This window comes from Balaenoptera musculus, chromosome 6 (assembly GCF_009873245.2).
Source record: "Balaenoptera musculus isolate JJ_BM4_2016_0621 chromosome 6, mBalMus1.pri.v3, whole genome shotgun sequence".
NCBI classification, from domain to species: domain Eukaryota; kingdom Metazoa; phylum Chordata; class Mammalia; order Artiodactyla; family Balaenopteridae; genus Balaenoptera; species Balaenoptera musculus.
In genome coordinates this window covers 69,526,838-69,545,715 of record NC_045790.1, presented here as the reverse complement: position 1 = coordinate 69,545,715, position 18,878 = coordinate 69,526,838, and positions in this window count along the sequence as shown.

The following is an 18,878-nucleotide window of genomic DNA, read 5'->3' as shown; positions in this document are numbered from 1 at the left end:
AAAGAAATCTTTCTCCTAATTCCTCCTTAATATTGCATAAGCCAACCCTTTTGTTAAAGGTGATTTATTTTTAGCATTGTCTATTTCATCTTTGGTTAACTCTGCAAGTTCCCTATATGGTTTAGCACTTCCTTTGTAACGCAATAGATATTGAACCTCAGTGATTCAGCTGAAACTTTTATTTAACTAGATATAAAATCACACCCTCTATGGCAGGAACCTAGATAGTAATGAAGTCAACTCACAAAGAAAAGTAAAACCAGTAGGTGGACAGAGTCTTGACATTATCATTTGCACTCCTGAATTTAGCCATACCTGAATAGATACTACCTTTGGACATTTCAGTTAAGTGACCTAACTACAGAGCTCATTCTCTGAAGCATTCTCATTGCTTGCTTCCTCATTTCCAAAGTTTCAACTGAAATAAAACAAATAAAATAAATGATTAGGGTCTTATCTTCAAGTATTTTCTTATCAGTCGGTTCAGTCCCATCATCCTAATCATGCTATCGTAAAACTGCCAGTAGGGTCACGGTAGCTGTGGAGCTGGGTATGGTGGTGTGAGCCTAGAGTTTTCATTACTCAGAGGGCTGGGTGGAAATACTCCTTAGAGCTCCGGAGTCCCTCTGGACGTCCCTTAGTCCCTCTGACTAAGGAGGGATGAATGGAGATTGAAGCAGTCTCAAGTGAGGCAAATTGACCAGATCCAAGTCGCGAGCTTTTACCATGGCAGACTCCAAGATGATTAAGTCTTTCAAATACTTGAGCTTCACAATAATCTAATCAGTCTTCATTTCCTGTCAATATTTTCACTGCAATATCTTTTATATCTAAACTTAGTTCCCTGTTCCTATAGTCTGTTACACCAAGTGAGGCTCTCAATAAAACTCTCACTTGGGATTCACTATATTTAGATAAAAGTACATTTACTTATACACACAATTTTGCATACAATTTCATGGGGTTTATTTACCTTCTGAAATCCATCTCTAGGTCTTATAATGTAAGAACCTCTCTTTTGGTGCTTTGCCTGAACTGGCTTTCATAATATTGACTGACATCCTGCATAAGGCAGGATGAGTTTTTGTATTATTTTATATTTTCAAATCTCAGATGTTTTCAAACATTTTTAAAGTGCTTATTATGTGCCAGGAACTATGCAAAACACTGTAATTTTGCATGAATTACCTCATTTATTCTTACAACAACCTTCTGAAGTACATACTATTTTTATCCCCACTTTATGGATGAGAAAAAAGGTTTAGTGGTGTTATGTAAAGTCACAGGCTGTGACGGACGCTGGACTCAAACTCAGGTCAATCGCTGCATGACTTTATTCTGACTTTCTTTTTGCACTTCCTTTTCTTTTCCCATGGCTTTGTCTCATGAGCATTTCCCTCACTGCCCTGAGTTAGTCAGGATAGGCCATAATGTGCTGCAATAAGAGATAAACCTCCAAATCGCAAAGGCTTTTGCACAGTGAAGACTCTCATAAATTCTAATGTTAGTACTGCAGCCTTCCTGCATCTTTCAGCTCTGCCATCTGGAACATAGCACCTTCAAGGTAGCCACTTTAAGGGAAGAGGTAGATGGAAAAGGCACACTAGCTTTCAACTGCCTCAGCCCAGAAGTGATGCATTACACATATAATCTGGTTTATAGAACTTTAAGAAATTGTATTAGCATTATAATCCTTGCCACCATCACAGGAAAATGCATTATACTGCAAAGCCACCTCAAAGGAGTACATTTTCCGAAATATTAAATAAGCTCAGCCATTTTTCTGTATATTTCCCAATCCTCCCCTCACTATAGCAATGCACACCCCATAACAGATAGTTATTATCAAAAGGTCTAGAAGAGGAAAACTTTTGATGATTCTAATTTAGAGTTCATCAGGTATTCATTTCTTCTTCTTGTGGATACCTGGTTTCCATGTATGGAACCTGCACTTAAGCCCAGAGACATTTGTGGGCTTCCACCACCTCACTGCCAAACAAAACATCTAAATCTGTGAACAACCACTCCAACCTCCAGCATCCATATGTCAGAAAAACAAGATTCTCTAAATCCTCTAAATCAGTTTAGGAAAAAGTGAAGAATCTATAACTATCTAACTAGACATTAATTGAAACAAGGCACTGTGAAAAGCCCAAGGGTAAAAGAAGTACAGAAGCAATCAAATGGCCCCATCCTTCAGTAAGAAAATACAGGATGTTGGGAAACTGTCTTTCTAGAACGTAAGTGGAAGAGGAAGACAAGCTGCTACTCAGAAAATCATTTGCCTATATTAATCATGTTAATCAGGGCAATTCTATCGGGATATATCCCCCCTCCCAGTTTTTGTTTTTGTTTTTTGCCTTCTCAACCATAATAAATGACAGCTATATTTATTGAGCTATAGGAATGGCACTAGGCTGTGTGTGTGTGTGTGTGTGTGTGTGTGTGTGTGTGTGTGTGTGTGTGTAGGTGTATATGTAGATGTGTATTCTATACAATTTCTCATCATCCTGATGATGTTACAAGGGAATTAAGAATCTTCATTATATAATGAAAAAAACTGAAGCACAAAGAGGATAAGTTATTTCTTCCAGGTCCTAAGCCCAGGAGCTTGTGAAGCTGGCATTCAAACTCTGATTGGGATGAGTTCAAAGGGAGTTGCCCTCACCAGATTAAAAAAGGCTACACAAGACCTTCTCCAGAGCTTCTTAAAGTGTTCCAAATAGACATGTCTGACCCTGAACCATCTAGAACAGCCAGCCTGTGGTAGAAGTGAGCAAAGAGAATGGGTGTGCAGGCAGGTGGGAAGGCTCAAAGAACCAGAGAGTAGGATAGCAGCTTCCAGGGCCAGGGGTGGGAAAATGGGAAGATGGGTCAAAGGGTACAAACTTCCAGTTATAAGATGAATAGGTTCTGGAGATCTAATGTACAGCATGGGGACTATAGTTAATAATACTATATTGTATACTTGAAATTTGCTAACAGAGTAGATCTTAAATGTTCTCACCACCCCCCACCCCAAAAAAGATAACTATGTGAGGTAATGGATGTGTTAATTAACTTGAATGTGGTCTTTTCACAATGTGTACATATATCAAATCATCACATTGTACACCTTAAATATATACAATTTTTATTTGTCAGTTATACCTCAATAAAACTGAAAAATAAATAATGAGGGGACAGGAGGCTTGAGGCTTTTCTCTTCTGTCATCAGAGCCCCGAGTAAGTAACGAGCCAGATTACTAAGAATAAAACAGCGCTCTCCCTCTGTCCTTACATGATTTCACTCCACCAATTAATTCCGTCATTTCTTCATTCATGGGTTTGTTTACTCATTCATTTGTTAATTTAACTTTTTTTTTCTCTTATTGTTTGCCCTATTTCTGAATGCTCTTCTGTTTACCAGCTCCTTAGTCAAACCTCCACACCCAGAGGGACTCCTGAGCTCGAAAGAATCTTCCGGCCCAGCCCTCTGAGTCATGAGGACCCCAGGCCACACCCAGGCCCCCAGTTACTGGGACCACTGCTTGTTTTACGGCAAGACAGTGGCACAAAACCAACTGGAAATGAAACACTTGAAAAGAATCTCCTCATCAAGAAAGTGGTTTTAATTCGACTGGAACTTTGCAGAGAAGAACGTAAGATTAAAAGCTGAAGGCTCTAAACCCAGGCAGCCCTGAGTTCAAACCCCCATTCCACCTGTTCTTACTGTGAGCCCTTGATCAAGTTAAGTTTAAAGTTGTCACTTGGAATGTGGGGATAAAGGTGGTACCTAGCCCATTGTTTGAGAAAGTTAAACAGGATCATGGGAAACACTTAGAACACATGGCAAGACATATGCGGGTCAAGGTTCCAAATGGGGGGGACACAGCAAAGAACACTGAGAAATTCCATGCTCTTACTCAGCATATGCTCTAATGAGGGAGGGAGATAATAAAGAAATAAACAAATAAATATAAAATATTTTGGCTGGTTATAAGTGCTAAGAAGAAACATAAGGCAGGATAAATGTCTAGGAGTGACTGTGGAGCAACTGGGTCACCCTTGAGGGGATACAGGGTGAGGGACAGAGTGATGCTGACACACCTGTTCCCAGTGAGTGCCGCTCTGAACAGGTCCCCCCACGTGGACCCCAAAACTGACAGACCCGTCGTGGAGAAGAGGAGAGAAATTCATCATCTCTATCATAAAGTCATAGTTTGTATCAATTCTTCCTTGCTCTCTTTTTTCCTGTATGAAGAAGATTTACCAAAATCTCTGAATATATCTGACTGAGCAATTTTGTTTAATGAATTGCTGACCAAACTCATTCTTTCATATAAATCTGTTAGCCTGCAGAACCCAGAACACTTTCATGAGGGAAGGGGCTTGAAGTCTTGCAGGCTTTATAGTCATACACATTATTCCATTCTTAGAAGTCAGAAGTGGGAACAAACCTGAGCTGGGAGGATTGGAGGACCAGCCTTTTAAGCCACTGGAGGAGGTAACAGGTAACATTCCCAGGTTTGTCATCGTGGGCCATGAAATCCAACTTGGACGGCTGCCCTAAAGTGATCTGCTCTTTCTGGGAAGGCAAGAAGCCTTTAGAACATCGTGTCCAGAGTAAAAAGGGTATTTGGCAGCAGTTCCCAAGGGTCTCTCATGCCCCTCCCATCCTTCTTGTTGTCTTCTTGTGAGGTTTCCTATACAAAGAAAATGCTTCTTAATCTCCCCCATCATCTCCATCTTCTGTCTGGGGCACCTGTCAGGGGTGTTAGCCTTCAAGGACCCTTTAGTGAGTCAGGGGTGTTCAGCCTTCAAGGACCTTTTAGTGAGTCCCTTCCAGGCCCCAGGAACTGCTAACACTTCCCCACACTGTCTGACCGGCTCTTATTTCCCCACGGCCTTAATGAGGCCATCCTGTGCCCATACAGTTGCTTACTGCATGCGCCTGGCTCCTCACCCCCTTTCCCAGTGCTGTGGTCCCCACACCAAAAACCTGCTTAATTTTGGTCCAGTTGAAGGTGACAGCTCACCCTGTGTGCAACCAGTCATGCTCTTTTAGTATAATGCCTCTTACAGCTCAATTTTGATGTGCTGGCTTCTAAGGGGTTCTCATTCTTTGGCTCAATAGGATAGAGGCTTGTTTTAAAGTGACAACCCCCTTTTTAGTGCCTTGGTTCTGGTTTCTGCAAACTGCCTCACAGGCCCTCTTGATGGAGCAGGGCAGGGGCTGTCTGTGAGGCAAGGCAAGGCAAGAACGGGCCAGCTCCAGAGCTTTGGAGAGGCCCTCCTGCCCCCTCCAGCTCCAACCAGAGCATCTCCTTCTGCATCTGTTCACATAGTGTGTAACAGGTTTTTAGTTGAAAAAGGATTAGAGAAAAGGTTGAATACTACTAGACTGGATCGATCCCCTGCCCCCGCTTTAAACAGGCCAGACAGTTCAGGGTGCTGTGACTCAGCACTCTACAGGACCCCTTGCATCCCAACCCCACATCTCAGATTGGAGCCATGACTTAGGCTTCACCCCATCTTCCTTCATTCAACATATAATTATCAAGAAAATATTCTGTGCAGGTGAATCTGAGAAGGACTGGACGTCTTCTCCAAGCAACACAGAGTAATATAGATAGGCCCTCTTTTGTGTTAATGTCTTAATATTGGTTTCTAGGGACTGGATTCTAGGGCCCCAAAGTCTCTTAAAAAAAGTTTCTCGGGCTTCCCTGGTGGCGCAGTGGTTGAGAATCTGCCTGCCAATGCAGGGGACGCGGGTTCGAGCCCTGGTCTGGGAAGATCCCACATGCCGCGGAGCAACTGGGCCCGTGAGCCACAATTACTGAGCCTGCGCGTCTGGAGCCTGTGCTCCGCAACAAGAGAGGCCGCGATAATGAGAGGCCCGCGCACCGCGATGAAGAGTGGCCCCCGCTTGCCGCAACTAGAGAAAGCCCTCGCACAAAAACGAAGACCCAACACAGCCATAAATAAATAAATAAATAAAACCCAAAAGTTAAAAAAAAAAAAAAAAAGTTTCTCTCAGGAAGCTCTGTGGCTGTCATGCTTGTCTGGGCAGCCAGGGTCCCTGAGGGATGCTCCATGTGTTAGACTCTGAAAAACCCTCAGGGTCACCAAGAGCAAATTGGTGGCATCATTAAGAAAGTGTAACACTAAGCAGGTGTTTCTCACATGCACTGCCATGGAACAGAATAAAGAAAAAAGGATGAAAAGAAATGAAGACAGCCTAAGAGACCTCTGGGACAACATTAAATGCACCAACATTTGCATTAGAGGGGTCCCAGAAGCAGAAGAGAGAGAGAAAGGACCTGAGAAAATATTTGAAGAGATTATAGTTGAAAACTTCCCTAACATGGGAAAGAAAATAGCCACCCAAGTCCAGGAAGCACAGAGAGTCCCAGACAGGATAAACCCAAGGAAAAACATGCCGAGACACATAGTAATCAAAAATTAAAGACAAAGAAAAATTATTAAAAGCAACAAAGGAAAAACAACAAATAACATACATGGGAACTCCCTTAAGGTTAACAGCTGATTTCCCAGCAGAAATTCTACAAACCAGAAGGGAGTGGCACAATATATTTAAAGAGATGAAAGGGAAGAAGCTACAACCAAAATTACTCTACCCAGCAGGATCTCATTCAGATTTGATGAGAAATCAAAAGCTTTACAGACAAGCGAAAGCTAAGAGAATTCAGCACCACCAAACCAGCTCTACAACAAATGCTAAAGGAACTTCTCGAAGTGGAAACACAAGAGGAGAAAAGGAACTACAAAAACAAACCCAAAACAATTAAGAAAATGGTACGAGGACCATACATATCAATAATTACCTTACATGTGAATGGATGCTCCAACCAAAAGACACAAGCTCGCTGAATGGATACAAAAACAAGACCCATATATATGCTGTCTACAAGAGACCCACTTCAGACCTAGGGACACATACAGACTTAAAGTGAGGGGATGGAAAAAAGATATTCCATGCAAATGGAAATCCAAAGAAAGCTGGAGCAGCAATACTCATATCAGATAAAATAGACTTTAAAATAAAGAATGTTACAAGAGACAAGGAAGGACACTACATAATGATCAAGGGATCAATCCAAGAAGAAGATATAACAATTATAAATAGATATGCATCCAACATAGCAGCACCTCAATACATAAGGCAAATACTAAGAGCTATAAAAGAGGAAATCGACAGTAGCACAATAATAGTGGGGGACTTTAACTCCTCACTTACACCAATGGACAGATAATCCAGACAGAAAATTAATAAGGAAACACAAGCTTTAAATGACACAATAGACCAGATAGATTTAATTGATATTTATAGGACATTCCATCCAAAAACAGAAGATGATACTTTCTTCTCAAGTGTACAAGGAACATTTCCCAGGATAGATCACATCTTGGGCCACAAATCAAGCCTCAGTTAATTTAAGAAAATTGAAATTGTATCAAGCATCCTTTCTGACGACAACGCTATGAGATTAGAGATCAATTACAGGGAAAAAAATGTAGAAAACACAAACACATGGAGTCTAAACGACACGTTACTAAATAACCAAGAGATCCCTGAAGAAATCAAAGAGGATATCAAAAAATACCTAGACACAAATGACAACGAAAACACAATGATCCAAAATCTATGGGATGCAGCAAAAGCAGTTCTAAGAGACAAGTTTATAGCCAAACAATCCTACCTCGAGAAACAAGAAAAATCTCAAATAAACAATCTAACCTTACACCTAAAAGAACTAGAGAAAGAAGGACAAACAAAACCCAAAGTTAGTAGAAGGAAAGAAATCATAAAGATCAGAGCAGAAATAAATGAAACAGAAACAAAGAAAACAATAGCAAAGATCAATAAAACAAAAAGATGGTTCTTTGAGAAGATAAACAAATTGATAAACCTTTAGCCAGACTCATCAAGAAAAAGAGGGAGAGGACTCAAATCAAGAAAATTAGAAATGAAAAAGGAGAAGTTACAATGGACACTGCAAAAATACAAAGCATCCTAAGAGACTACTACGAGCAACTCTATGCCAATAAAATGGACAACCTGGAAGAAATGGACAAATTCTTAGAAAGATATAACCTTCCAAGGCTGAACCAGGAAGAAATAGAAAATATGAACAGACCAATCACAAGTAATAAAATTGGAACTGTGATTAAAAATCTTCCAACAAACAAAACGTGACCAGATGGCTCACAGTTGAATTCTATCAAACATTTAGAGAAGAACAAACACTCATCCTATTCAAACTCTTCCAAAACACTGCAGAGGAAGGAACACTGCCAAACTCATTCTACGAGACCACCATCACCCTGATACCAAAACCAGACAAAGATACTACAAAAAAGAAAATGACAGACCAATATCACCGATGAACATAGATGCAAAAGTCCTCAAGAAAATACTACCAAACAGAATCCAACAACACATTAAAAGGATCATACATCATGATCAAGTGGCATTTATCCCAGGGATGCAAGGATTCGTCAATATATGCAAATCCATCAATGTGATACACCATATTAACAAACTGAAGAAGAAAAACCATATGATCATTTCAATACATGCAGAAAAAGCTTTTGACAAAATTCAACACCCATTTATGATAAAAACTCTCCAGAAAGTGGGCATAGAGGGAAACTACCTAAACATAATAAAGCCCTTATACGATAAACCCACAGCAAACATCATTCTCAATGGTGAAAAACTGAAAGCATTTCCTCTAAGATCAGGAACAAGACAAGGATATCCACTCTCACCACTATTATTCAACATAGTTTTGGAAGTCCTAGCCACAGCAATCAGAGAAGAAAAAGAAACAAAAAGAATACACAATGGAAAAGAAGAAGTAAAACTGTCACTGTTTGCAGATGACATGATACTATACATAGACAATCCTAAAGATGCCACTAGAAAACTACTAGAGCTAATCAGTGAATTTGGTAAATTTTCAGGATACAAAATTAATGCATGGAAATCTCTTGCATTCCTATACACTAACAACGAAAGATCAGATAGAGAAATTAAGGAAACAATCCCATTCATCACTGCAACAAAAAGAATAAAATACCTAGGAATAAACCTACCAAAGGGGGTAAAAGACCTGTACTCAGAAAACTATAAGACACTGATGAAAGAAATCAAAGGTGACACAAACAGATGGAGAGATATACCATATTCTTGGATTGGAAGAATCAATATTGTGAAAATGACTATACCACCCAAAGCAATCTACAGATTCAATGCAATCCCTATCAAATTACCAATGGCATTTTTTACGGAACTAGAACAAAAAATCTTAAAATTTTTATTGAGACACAAAATACCGCAAATAGCCAAAGCAATCTTGAGGGAAAAAAACGGAGCTGGAGGAATCAGACTCCCTGACTTCAGACTATATTACAAAGCTACAGTAATCAAGACAATATGGTACTGGTACAAAAACAGAAATATTGATCAATGGAACAGGATAGAAAGACCAGAGATAAACCCACGCACCTATGGTCAACTAATCTATGACAAAGGAGGCAAGGATATACAATGGAGAAAAGACAGCCTCTTCAATAAGTGGTGCTGGGAAAACTGGATAGCTACATGTAAAAGAATGAAATTAGAACACTCCCTAACACCATACACAAAAATAAACTCAAAATGGATTAAAGACCTAAATGTAAGACTGGACACTATAAAACTCCTAGAGGAAAACATAGGAAGAACACTCTGACAAATATCACAGCAGGATCTTTTTTGACCCAGCTGCTACAGTAATGAAAATAGAAACAAAAATAAACAAATGGGACCTAATGAAACTTAAAAGCTTTTGCACAGCAAAGGAAACTATAAACATTATGAAAAGACAACCCTCAGAATGGGAGAAAATATTTGCAAATGAATCAATGGACAAAGGATTAATCTCCAAAATATACGAGCAGCCCATGCAGCTCAATATCAAAAAAACAAACAACCTAATCCTAAAATGGGCCGAAGACCTAAATAGACATTTCTCCAAGAAGACATAGAGATGGCCAAGAGGCACATGAAAAGCTGCTCAGCATCACTAATTATTAGAGAAATGCAAATCAAAACTACAATGAGGTATCACCTCACACTGGTTAGAATGGGCATCATCAGAAAATCTGCAAACAATAAATGCTGGGGAGGGTGTGGAGAAAAGGGAACCCTCTTGCACTGTTGGTGGGAATGTAGATTGATAGAGCCACTATGGAGAACAGTATGGAGGTTCCTTAAAAAACTAAAAATAGAATTACCATATGACCCAGCAATCCCACTACTGGGCATATACCCAGAAAAAACCATAACTCAAAAAGACGCATGCATCCCAATGTTCATTGCAGCACTATTTACAATAACCAGGTCATGGAAGCAACCTAAATGCCCATCAACAGACGAATGGTAAAGAAGATGTGGTACATATATACAATGGAATATTACTCAGCCATAAAAAGGAACGAAATTGGGTCATTTGTAGAGATGTGGATGGACCTAGAGACTGTCATACAGAGTGAAGTAAGTCAGAAAGAGAAAAACAAATACAGTATGATAATGCATGTATGGGGAGTCTAGAAAAATGGTACAGATGAACCGGTTTGCAAGGCAGAAATAGAGACACAGATGTAGAGAACAAATGTATGGACACCAAGGGGGGAAAGAAGTGGTGGGGGTGGTGGTGGTGTGATGAATTGGGCGATTGGGATTGACATGTATACACTGATGTGTATAAAACAGAAAACTAGTAAGAACCTGCTGTATAAAAAAAATAAAATTAAATTTAAAGAAATAGTAATTGACCCAAATCTGCACAATAGTGAGTGGTAGTGCTGGAATTTGAATCCTGGCCTATCATCTTAATCAATGCACCGAGATGAACAGAATTTTTTAAGTCTTACTAGGCTCACTAATTTTCTTTACACACCCATAGACTAAATTTAAAACTACTGACATAAGAGAATGAATATTTATAAGCTTACATGAAGTGTAATCTTTTTGCGGATATCTATCTTATCCATCCTGGAACTAATTAATCTAGTTTATTTTGGATGATTCAGTTGGGAGTCATGCCCATATATCTAGGGAAAATAATTTTTAATTCTGAAGAATAGAATGTTTCATATCTTGGTTTATCTTTTTGGCAGTCCAACCTTTAACTGTGTGGAGACCAAAAAAAGTCCCTAAAGATAATAAAATACTATTGACTGAGACGAAATACATCCAGTTATTTTTATTGGAATGACTTAACAACAGGCAAAAAAGCAAACCTGGAAGTCTCCTCTTCTTTAAATAAATACCTGCGGGAGATCTTCATTCAGGGTTACTAGAAAGTTTTCATTTACATTGTCAATTCTATCATTCAAACAATGCAAGTAAATTTACATTAGTTATATTTTCTAGGTATTTCTCAGAAAATTCTAAGTGGAATAGTTCCTTTATAGGAAGGGTTTTTAAATAGTCCATTTGCTAGGCTTAGATAGCTAGGAGACAATAGTGATCATTTTATATTCATTCTTTTACTCCAGTAGACGTTTAGGATCTGCTCCTTGTTACTCAATTTTTTTCTTTTTATCTACAGTCACTATCCCAAATCTTAGTAAGTAGATGTTCCTAGGAACATTAACATAGGAATCAGAATTGTCACTGAAGCTGTATTAAATCAGTGGATTTAAATGAGACTGTTGTCTGTGAAATCAGGACCTGGGGGGAAAAAGCCACCAGTAACATTCTGACTCGGGGTGGCCAACCCACTAATTCATAATTAGCCTGCTACATGTGAGGGGTCAGAGAGGCCAAGGACTGTATGTCAGACCTCTGACAGCCGAGTCCACACCAGTGGACACAGCGATAACAGATGCATGTCAGGTAGTGTCTTGGGGCTCTCAACGACTTGATTTAAAAGAAAAATCATCAGTAGGTAGGACATTGTTTATGTGCCTGGCTCAATTTTGCCTTTGTGCCATTTCAGTGGAGAGATAAAGAACCAGATCTGCTAGCTAATGTAATAAAACTCCCCCAAGAAGCAGGGAGTTTGGCCAACTTAAAATGCAAGGCAAGTTATTTTCATGCACTTTTAAATTACATTAGCAGCACATGTTGGGAAACATTGTGCTGATAACAAATTTATGATCTCTACCTTCAATTTCTACATAAAGCAAATATAAAATGAAGAACCCATCTGAATGGAAGAGAACTATGTATATTTCACAGATTTCTACAACTGTTTTCCCGAATTCTGAGAGGACTTCATTCACCACAAATATGTTTACCCATATTAAAATAATAAGCTATTTAAAGAATAAGCCCAGTGCCCCTGTATAAATAGGAAATGGTTAAATTTTTCCTGAAACACTTTATAGCTGAGCAAACTTCCTGTTCCACTCTAATTGTGCTGACCTTTAGTCGTCTTTTTAGGTCTATACTTAAATGCCACTTAAATTTTTTTCCCCCTAACCTCCTAATTGTAATTAAGTTCCCATGTTACACTCTATTTTAAAGCTGCCTATTTTATTCATAATATTTATAGCAATTTGTAATTGTATGCGTGTGCATTTATTTGTTTAATGACTCTCTTCCCATTTAATGCCTCATGCACCTCTGTATCTCAAGTCCCCAGCACCAGAGTGGAGACTCGGTGCATATTCAAAGAATGAATAATGAATAAATGAGAAGCAGACAAAAGAGTGACAGTGTGTTCCCTAAGAGAAGCAAAGAGCAGCCCCTGCTCCTGGTAGGCCTTGGCTGTGTTTTGTTTCTCTTCCAAAAATGTCTGTGATATTCCTTCTTGTGTATTTATAATAGGATTCTTTTTTCTTGAGCCAGCTGGAATGAGCCTCTATTCCTTGCAGCAGGAGTATCCTAAGTCACAGCCAGAGAATGGGGCACATTGACATAACAGTCAAAGCGAATATGATAATAACAAGGTAACATTCTAAAAGGGAACATCAGAGGGAAGAAGTAGTGCCCTTGGTATTGTTTATCTTTGTTTTATCCTATCTGAAACTGAAACCCTCAACCAAATTTACTTCCTAAATTTAACCCTTTAATAAACTAGCCTCTAACTCCACCTGGTGGAGATATAGAAACCTGTGGGAAAAAACCAATCCAAAGGAGGATAAAAAGGTCCCACATCTATCTGAGTTCTCAAAAAGAAAAGACATATACTCAAAAAGCCAAATAGATGACCTCCTGGGATGTGTTTTAGCCACTCAAAGTCACTGAGAACAAATAGGTTGTAACGATCATTTGCTTATTGCCCTTGGCTCCCATTTCTGCCCTTCTACATTCTGCTAGGTATTTTAAGAGTCCAGGGACCTGCGTATCCCATTTTCCCAGTTACTTGCCAGCAAGCTTCTGGTTAGTTTCTACCAATGGGAAGTACTGACAGAAGTTTGAAAGGCAGGAATGGGGAAAGGGGATTTGCTTCCTGTTCTAGATTCTGTTGGCATTTTCCAGCAGCAAGAGAGCCAGCACTCCATCCTCATCTTTCAGCACTCCCGGCACCTGCAGCAAAGAGTCTCCTCACATGCTGCATAGCAGCCTCTCAGCAGTCCCAGCACCTGTCTTAGGTGGTGCTTCATTTGTGGTTTCAACAGTGGCTCAGGCAGGCCCCTTCTCCATGATCTTGGGTCTGGTGAAACCATTGCCTTCATTTACTTCTTCAGAGGGGTTGCCGCGGCTCCCAGCAGCTACTTAGCATAGAGTTACCTGAGTATAACCAGTTCAAAGAGGCTAAATTAATGTTTTCCTATGTCCACCACCCAGATGTATCCAGAATCCAATTTTTGGTCTTTAATACTATTATGGATTGAAGAGGAACAAGGTCCCTTGGAGAGTAGGTCTTTCCAAGCCATAGAGAGGGAAGACAAAAGTCTATGTAAATCTGCTTTTGCCAAAAAAAAAAATCTCATAATGACAGGACAGTGAATTAGTATTATTGTTCATTTTAAAATGTACATTATTCCTAGAATTTCAAAAACACAAAATTTCATAAAATTCATGGACTGAAGTTCTCATAACCAAACAAGGGAGATTCATTATTAGAAAGGGCTCATCCCAAGTAAGTGGCTCAGTTTTGCGTCACTTTGGACTGCTTGGGTTCTGCAACTCTACTGAGAATCAACTTATCAAGAATGTAAACCCTAGACCTTGACAAGTCTGAGTATTCTTTTACTTTGGTGTTTGGACAGAATATTTCCCACTTTAAGGAGGTATAAAAATCAGCATCTGGTAAAATTACTGTGATCTTGGGACAGTAAAACAGAAGATTAAAAACAAGAATATAAATATAAAATGAAATCATTAATAATGTAGTTATATGTTTTCATCATTATCTTTACAACTATTTTAATTTTACTGTAATATTTGTAATTGGTATGATATTTTATGTGTGGGTTTTCCACTCTTCAAATTGTTTAAAGCCTTTAAGAGAATTTCATATTTCATGTTTTGATTTCAACTAAATATTTAGAAGAGTAAAATTAAATATATTCATAATCATTTAAATATTTGAGATATTTTTAACTGAACTCTGTAAGTATTGATGGATTAGCCTTGTAAGTAGTATAAAATATTTAGAGAGATTGTGAGTGTTCAGTGTTTAAGTGAATGTTTATAACAAAATGGTTTTAAATTTAATGAATTAAGCATTAAACAAAATAAAAGGAAAACGTTGCATTTTCCGTTGAGGAGCTAAAGGACCTATTAACACCTCTGACTCTCTCTGTAAAACGTCACGCACTGATAGGAGGATGTATTATTCATTGGGGTTGGGGGAAGGATTTGTCAACACATTAGTTTCCCCCAGCACCAACACCATAGATACTTAATTATCAAAGACCAGGAGCCTAGTAGGCTCGTGACTTCAGCTGTATTTGGCTTTTAACCTAGCCATGCCTTTTAAATTTTATATTTTTACATTTTACCTATCATTGTTATATATGTGAAGCAGATGGGGCATTGCCATCATGATTATCTAGTGCCATCTTGACTGAAAATCTCTCTTATTGGACTTTTTAAATTGAACTGGAAATATATACTTTTAAAATATCCATCTCTCTTACTTAATCACAAACTCCTTTAGGCATCGTTCTTCTTTTTATATACAGACTCTGGCACATAGTAAAGTGTTCAATAAATATTTTTGAATAAATTATTGAGAGGGTAACATTTTGTGAATACTGGAAATGCTGGAAAGGGAAGACAGAAACTATTGCTCATGTATTATTGATGGGAAAGTAAATTGATGCAAGTCTTTGGAACTGAAGTTAGCAATGTCTTATGAACATGTTCATAAGCTTTGACTGCCCTTATAGGAATCTGGCCTCAAGTAATAATGAAAAAGAAGCAAAATAACAACAACAAAATTGGAAACAACCTGCATGTCCACTTATGTGGAATTGGTTAAATAAATTATAGTTTATTCATTAGGTACAAAATTAACCCTCTATTAAAAATATTTTAAAATATGATATAGTAATTTGAAAAGAAGATTTATGGCATCAGCTTATTTTAAAGGCAGCATTTGGAATGATTATGACAACATGATAAAACACATGGATTAAAAACTGGAGGAAAATAACACCGAAATTGAAGCAGTGTTAATTCCATCCCCTTTCCATTTCTCAAATTATGTAAAATATGTTTCTGTAAATTGCCCTTAAATTTACATCAGAATTTATTGCATTTTTTTAAAATGTTATTTCCTCTAACTATATATTCAATTACAGGAATCAAACAGAATATACATTTTGAAAAATGTGATGTTTAATCTGGAAACAAACTCTACTTTCAGTTTTTAGCCCACAGCAAGCATGAATTTCAAGGATCCTATTACTTTTGATATATCATATTTTTACAAGTTTTGTACATATGGTTAAATGTAAGTCGATGTTACAACAGCCTTTGGGAAAACAAAAAAGAAAGGGAAAAGAAATACTGAGTAGAAATCACAGTGAAATAAGGCTCAGAGAGACTTGAAAACATTATGAAGCATCCCAGCCAGTGACAACCACCAACCAACACGAGAGTGAGGCCATCTTGGACCTTCCAGCCTAGCCCAGCTACCACTTTCAAATCCTGACTACATTTGCAGTCACGCAGCAGTTTCCCTCTGGAGGAGAGTCCTTGCAGTACTTCACAATGTTAAACGTTCTTTTATGACCTTGACGGTAGAGATCATTTGACACAGCCTTAACAGTACTGGCAACTGAGATTCTTAACACAAACTCAACAGTCCAAGCAATTTCATGCTCCAAGGCCACCTCTCCTTGGGATGGGGGGCAGTGGAGATCACATCTTTTCCAGGGACCTAATTTTATCCATCATCCTGTTAGTCTAAATAGACAGGAGTAATTGAATGTTTCTGGGCACAAATACACCTAGAGAGGTTGTTAAAAGTATAGATTTTAGGGCTCCACTCAGCAGAGATTAAGATTGAAAAAATTAAAAGGTAGAGGTCAGAAATTTGTATATTTAATGAGCATTTTAATGACCATTCCCATCCCTGCCAGTGGATCCGATGAAGATGATGAGGCCCGTTTATCATGAGTGGGCCTCATCCAATCAGTGGAAGGTCTGAGTACAAGAAAAGGGCTGACCCTCCTGCAAGTAATGGAAACTACACCTACCTGACTGCCTTGAGCTTGGACATCAGTTTTTCCTGCCTTCAGACTAGAACTGAAACATTGGCTCTTCCCGGGTCTCAAGCCTGCCAGCTATTAGACAGGAACTACACCATTGGCCCTCCTAGATCTCCAGCTTGCCGGCTAGAGATTTTGGGGACTGGTCAGCCTCCATAATCACGTAAGCCAATTCCTTACAATAAGTGAATAAATACATATGTGTATATAGATACAGATACACACACACACACACACACACACACCTTATTAGTTCTGTTCTGTTTCTCTGGAGAACACAGATTAATACATCAGGACACTTGGATACCAGACACCCAAAAGTGACAAACGTCCACTACAATAAAACTTTTCACCATTTTGAACATATTCTTACCCATCTCAATTACACACCTCATTGAAGAGCTATGAATAGATTAGGATTTACCATTTAAGTATCTTTAAAGAACTCCATTTTTATCTCAATTGTAATGTTACTTGTTCTCTTTCAATTTTCTAATTTGTAATTTTTAATAAAATAAGATTAAAATACCATAGCTTTTACTTGTTTCATCCTCATGGTGCCTGTATCGCCTGGGTCAAGTTAAAATGCTGGGTTGCAGGCAGCACGACAAACGGATGGCTTGCAATGCTCATTTTTCAAACTTATGAAATTCCACTATGAACATACTAAAGTCAAGGACTCCTGATGCCCCATGTCCTCTTTCATGAGGGAGTTAGTTAATTCCTCCTTCTCCGGCTGCAAGCTGAGGCTGATAGAAACTGTTATGGAGGGGAGGGGGCAGGGGCATGGAGGGAAACTCTTTTCTCTGTCTCCCTAACTCTGCTCTTTTACCTGTAAGGCCTTCATTGCACAAATAAAAACATTATAACAAAGAAATGGGAATCACAAAGATCATTAGAATCAAAGCCAAAGTTGAATATTCTCACAATCACATGTTAATTGGAGAAGTCCAGGCCATGAGGAAGGCAGGTGTGAGCAGTTAACATACCTGAAGCAAGATTTGCTCATTAGAGGAAACCTCTCTAATCATAGAGCCTGTCATTTCAATAGCACAATATAATGGAATATAGCATTTATCAGAAAGCACTGACTAATATATTAAAGCAATTATTGCAATGAGAATGGTTCATTTCAATAAAGATTAAAAAATAAGAACCAAATCACTGCTGATCAAATTACTTACTTCCCAGCACAGGCTACAGGAACTTAATATAGCTCAGTACAGCACAATTTCTCTCTCAAGCAAGTGGGAATCCGGACTCTTCTTCATTTCCAACACTGCATTTACAAAGGGGATCTACTTAACCACTGCCGTGATGAAGTTCGGAAATGCAAATGCTAAACTTTCACTTCAGGATGGTATAAAAGACATACTCTTTCCCTCTCACGCCAAACCCCTAGAAGTAAATAAACATATTTTAAAGGATATTCAGCCATGCTGAAAAACAAAAAGAAGAAATATAATAGATAGGAAATTGTGACAAATCCTGGAAATACAAAAGACCAACAGGTTGGATTTATGAGGAAACTGAAAACATAAGAGATGTGTGGGAAAGTTCTAGCAGAAATGGTGGGAATAGAACCCAGGGTATTCTGCACTGGTGTTTCAGTGCGGAAATTTCCCATATGTCTCAGAAATTTTATGTTTTTCAGAATCTCAAAAAAAAAAAAAATCAGTTGAGCAATCAAGGAAAAGAGAAAAACTAATTCTTCTGTGAGGCTAACAATCAACATGGAGGCATTACTGGTTCCAAGGAGTTCACTGATATCTCCTTGAAAGCAAGACATTTGTGACCTGAAGGTTAAGACAAGCGTTTCTGGGAACCTGGAGGAGAGAGGCAGGAATGATCTGATCAGTTGTCATGCTGTAAAATGGGTGTGTATGGCCCCGTCTGCTGCTAACAGCGACTTATTCTTGCAAATAATATAAACGTCAATGATTTTATCCTCATAGTACACATGCTTTAAACTAATTCTCTAAATGGTATGCTGAGAACTAACACATTTGGAAAGCAAAGTAAGTCCTTAAATTAGCAACTTCAACTGCTGATTCTATGCAATACTGTGACCCTTGCTAGCAGATTCTAATGTTATGTTACTCAATATTTTCTAGCATTTTCCAGAGTCTGAATATTTGCTGTAGGCCACAGTTCCTTGTAAATACCTTAAAAGAGAAAATACAAGGAGTAGAAGATGTGAATATTATTGAGAA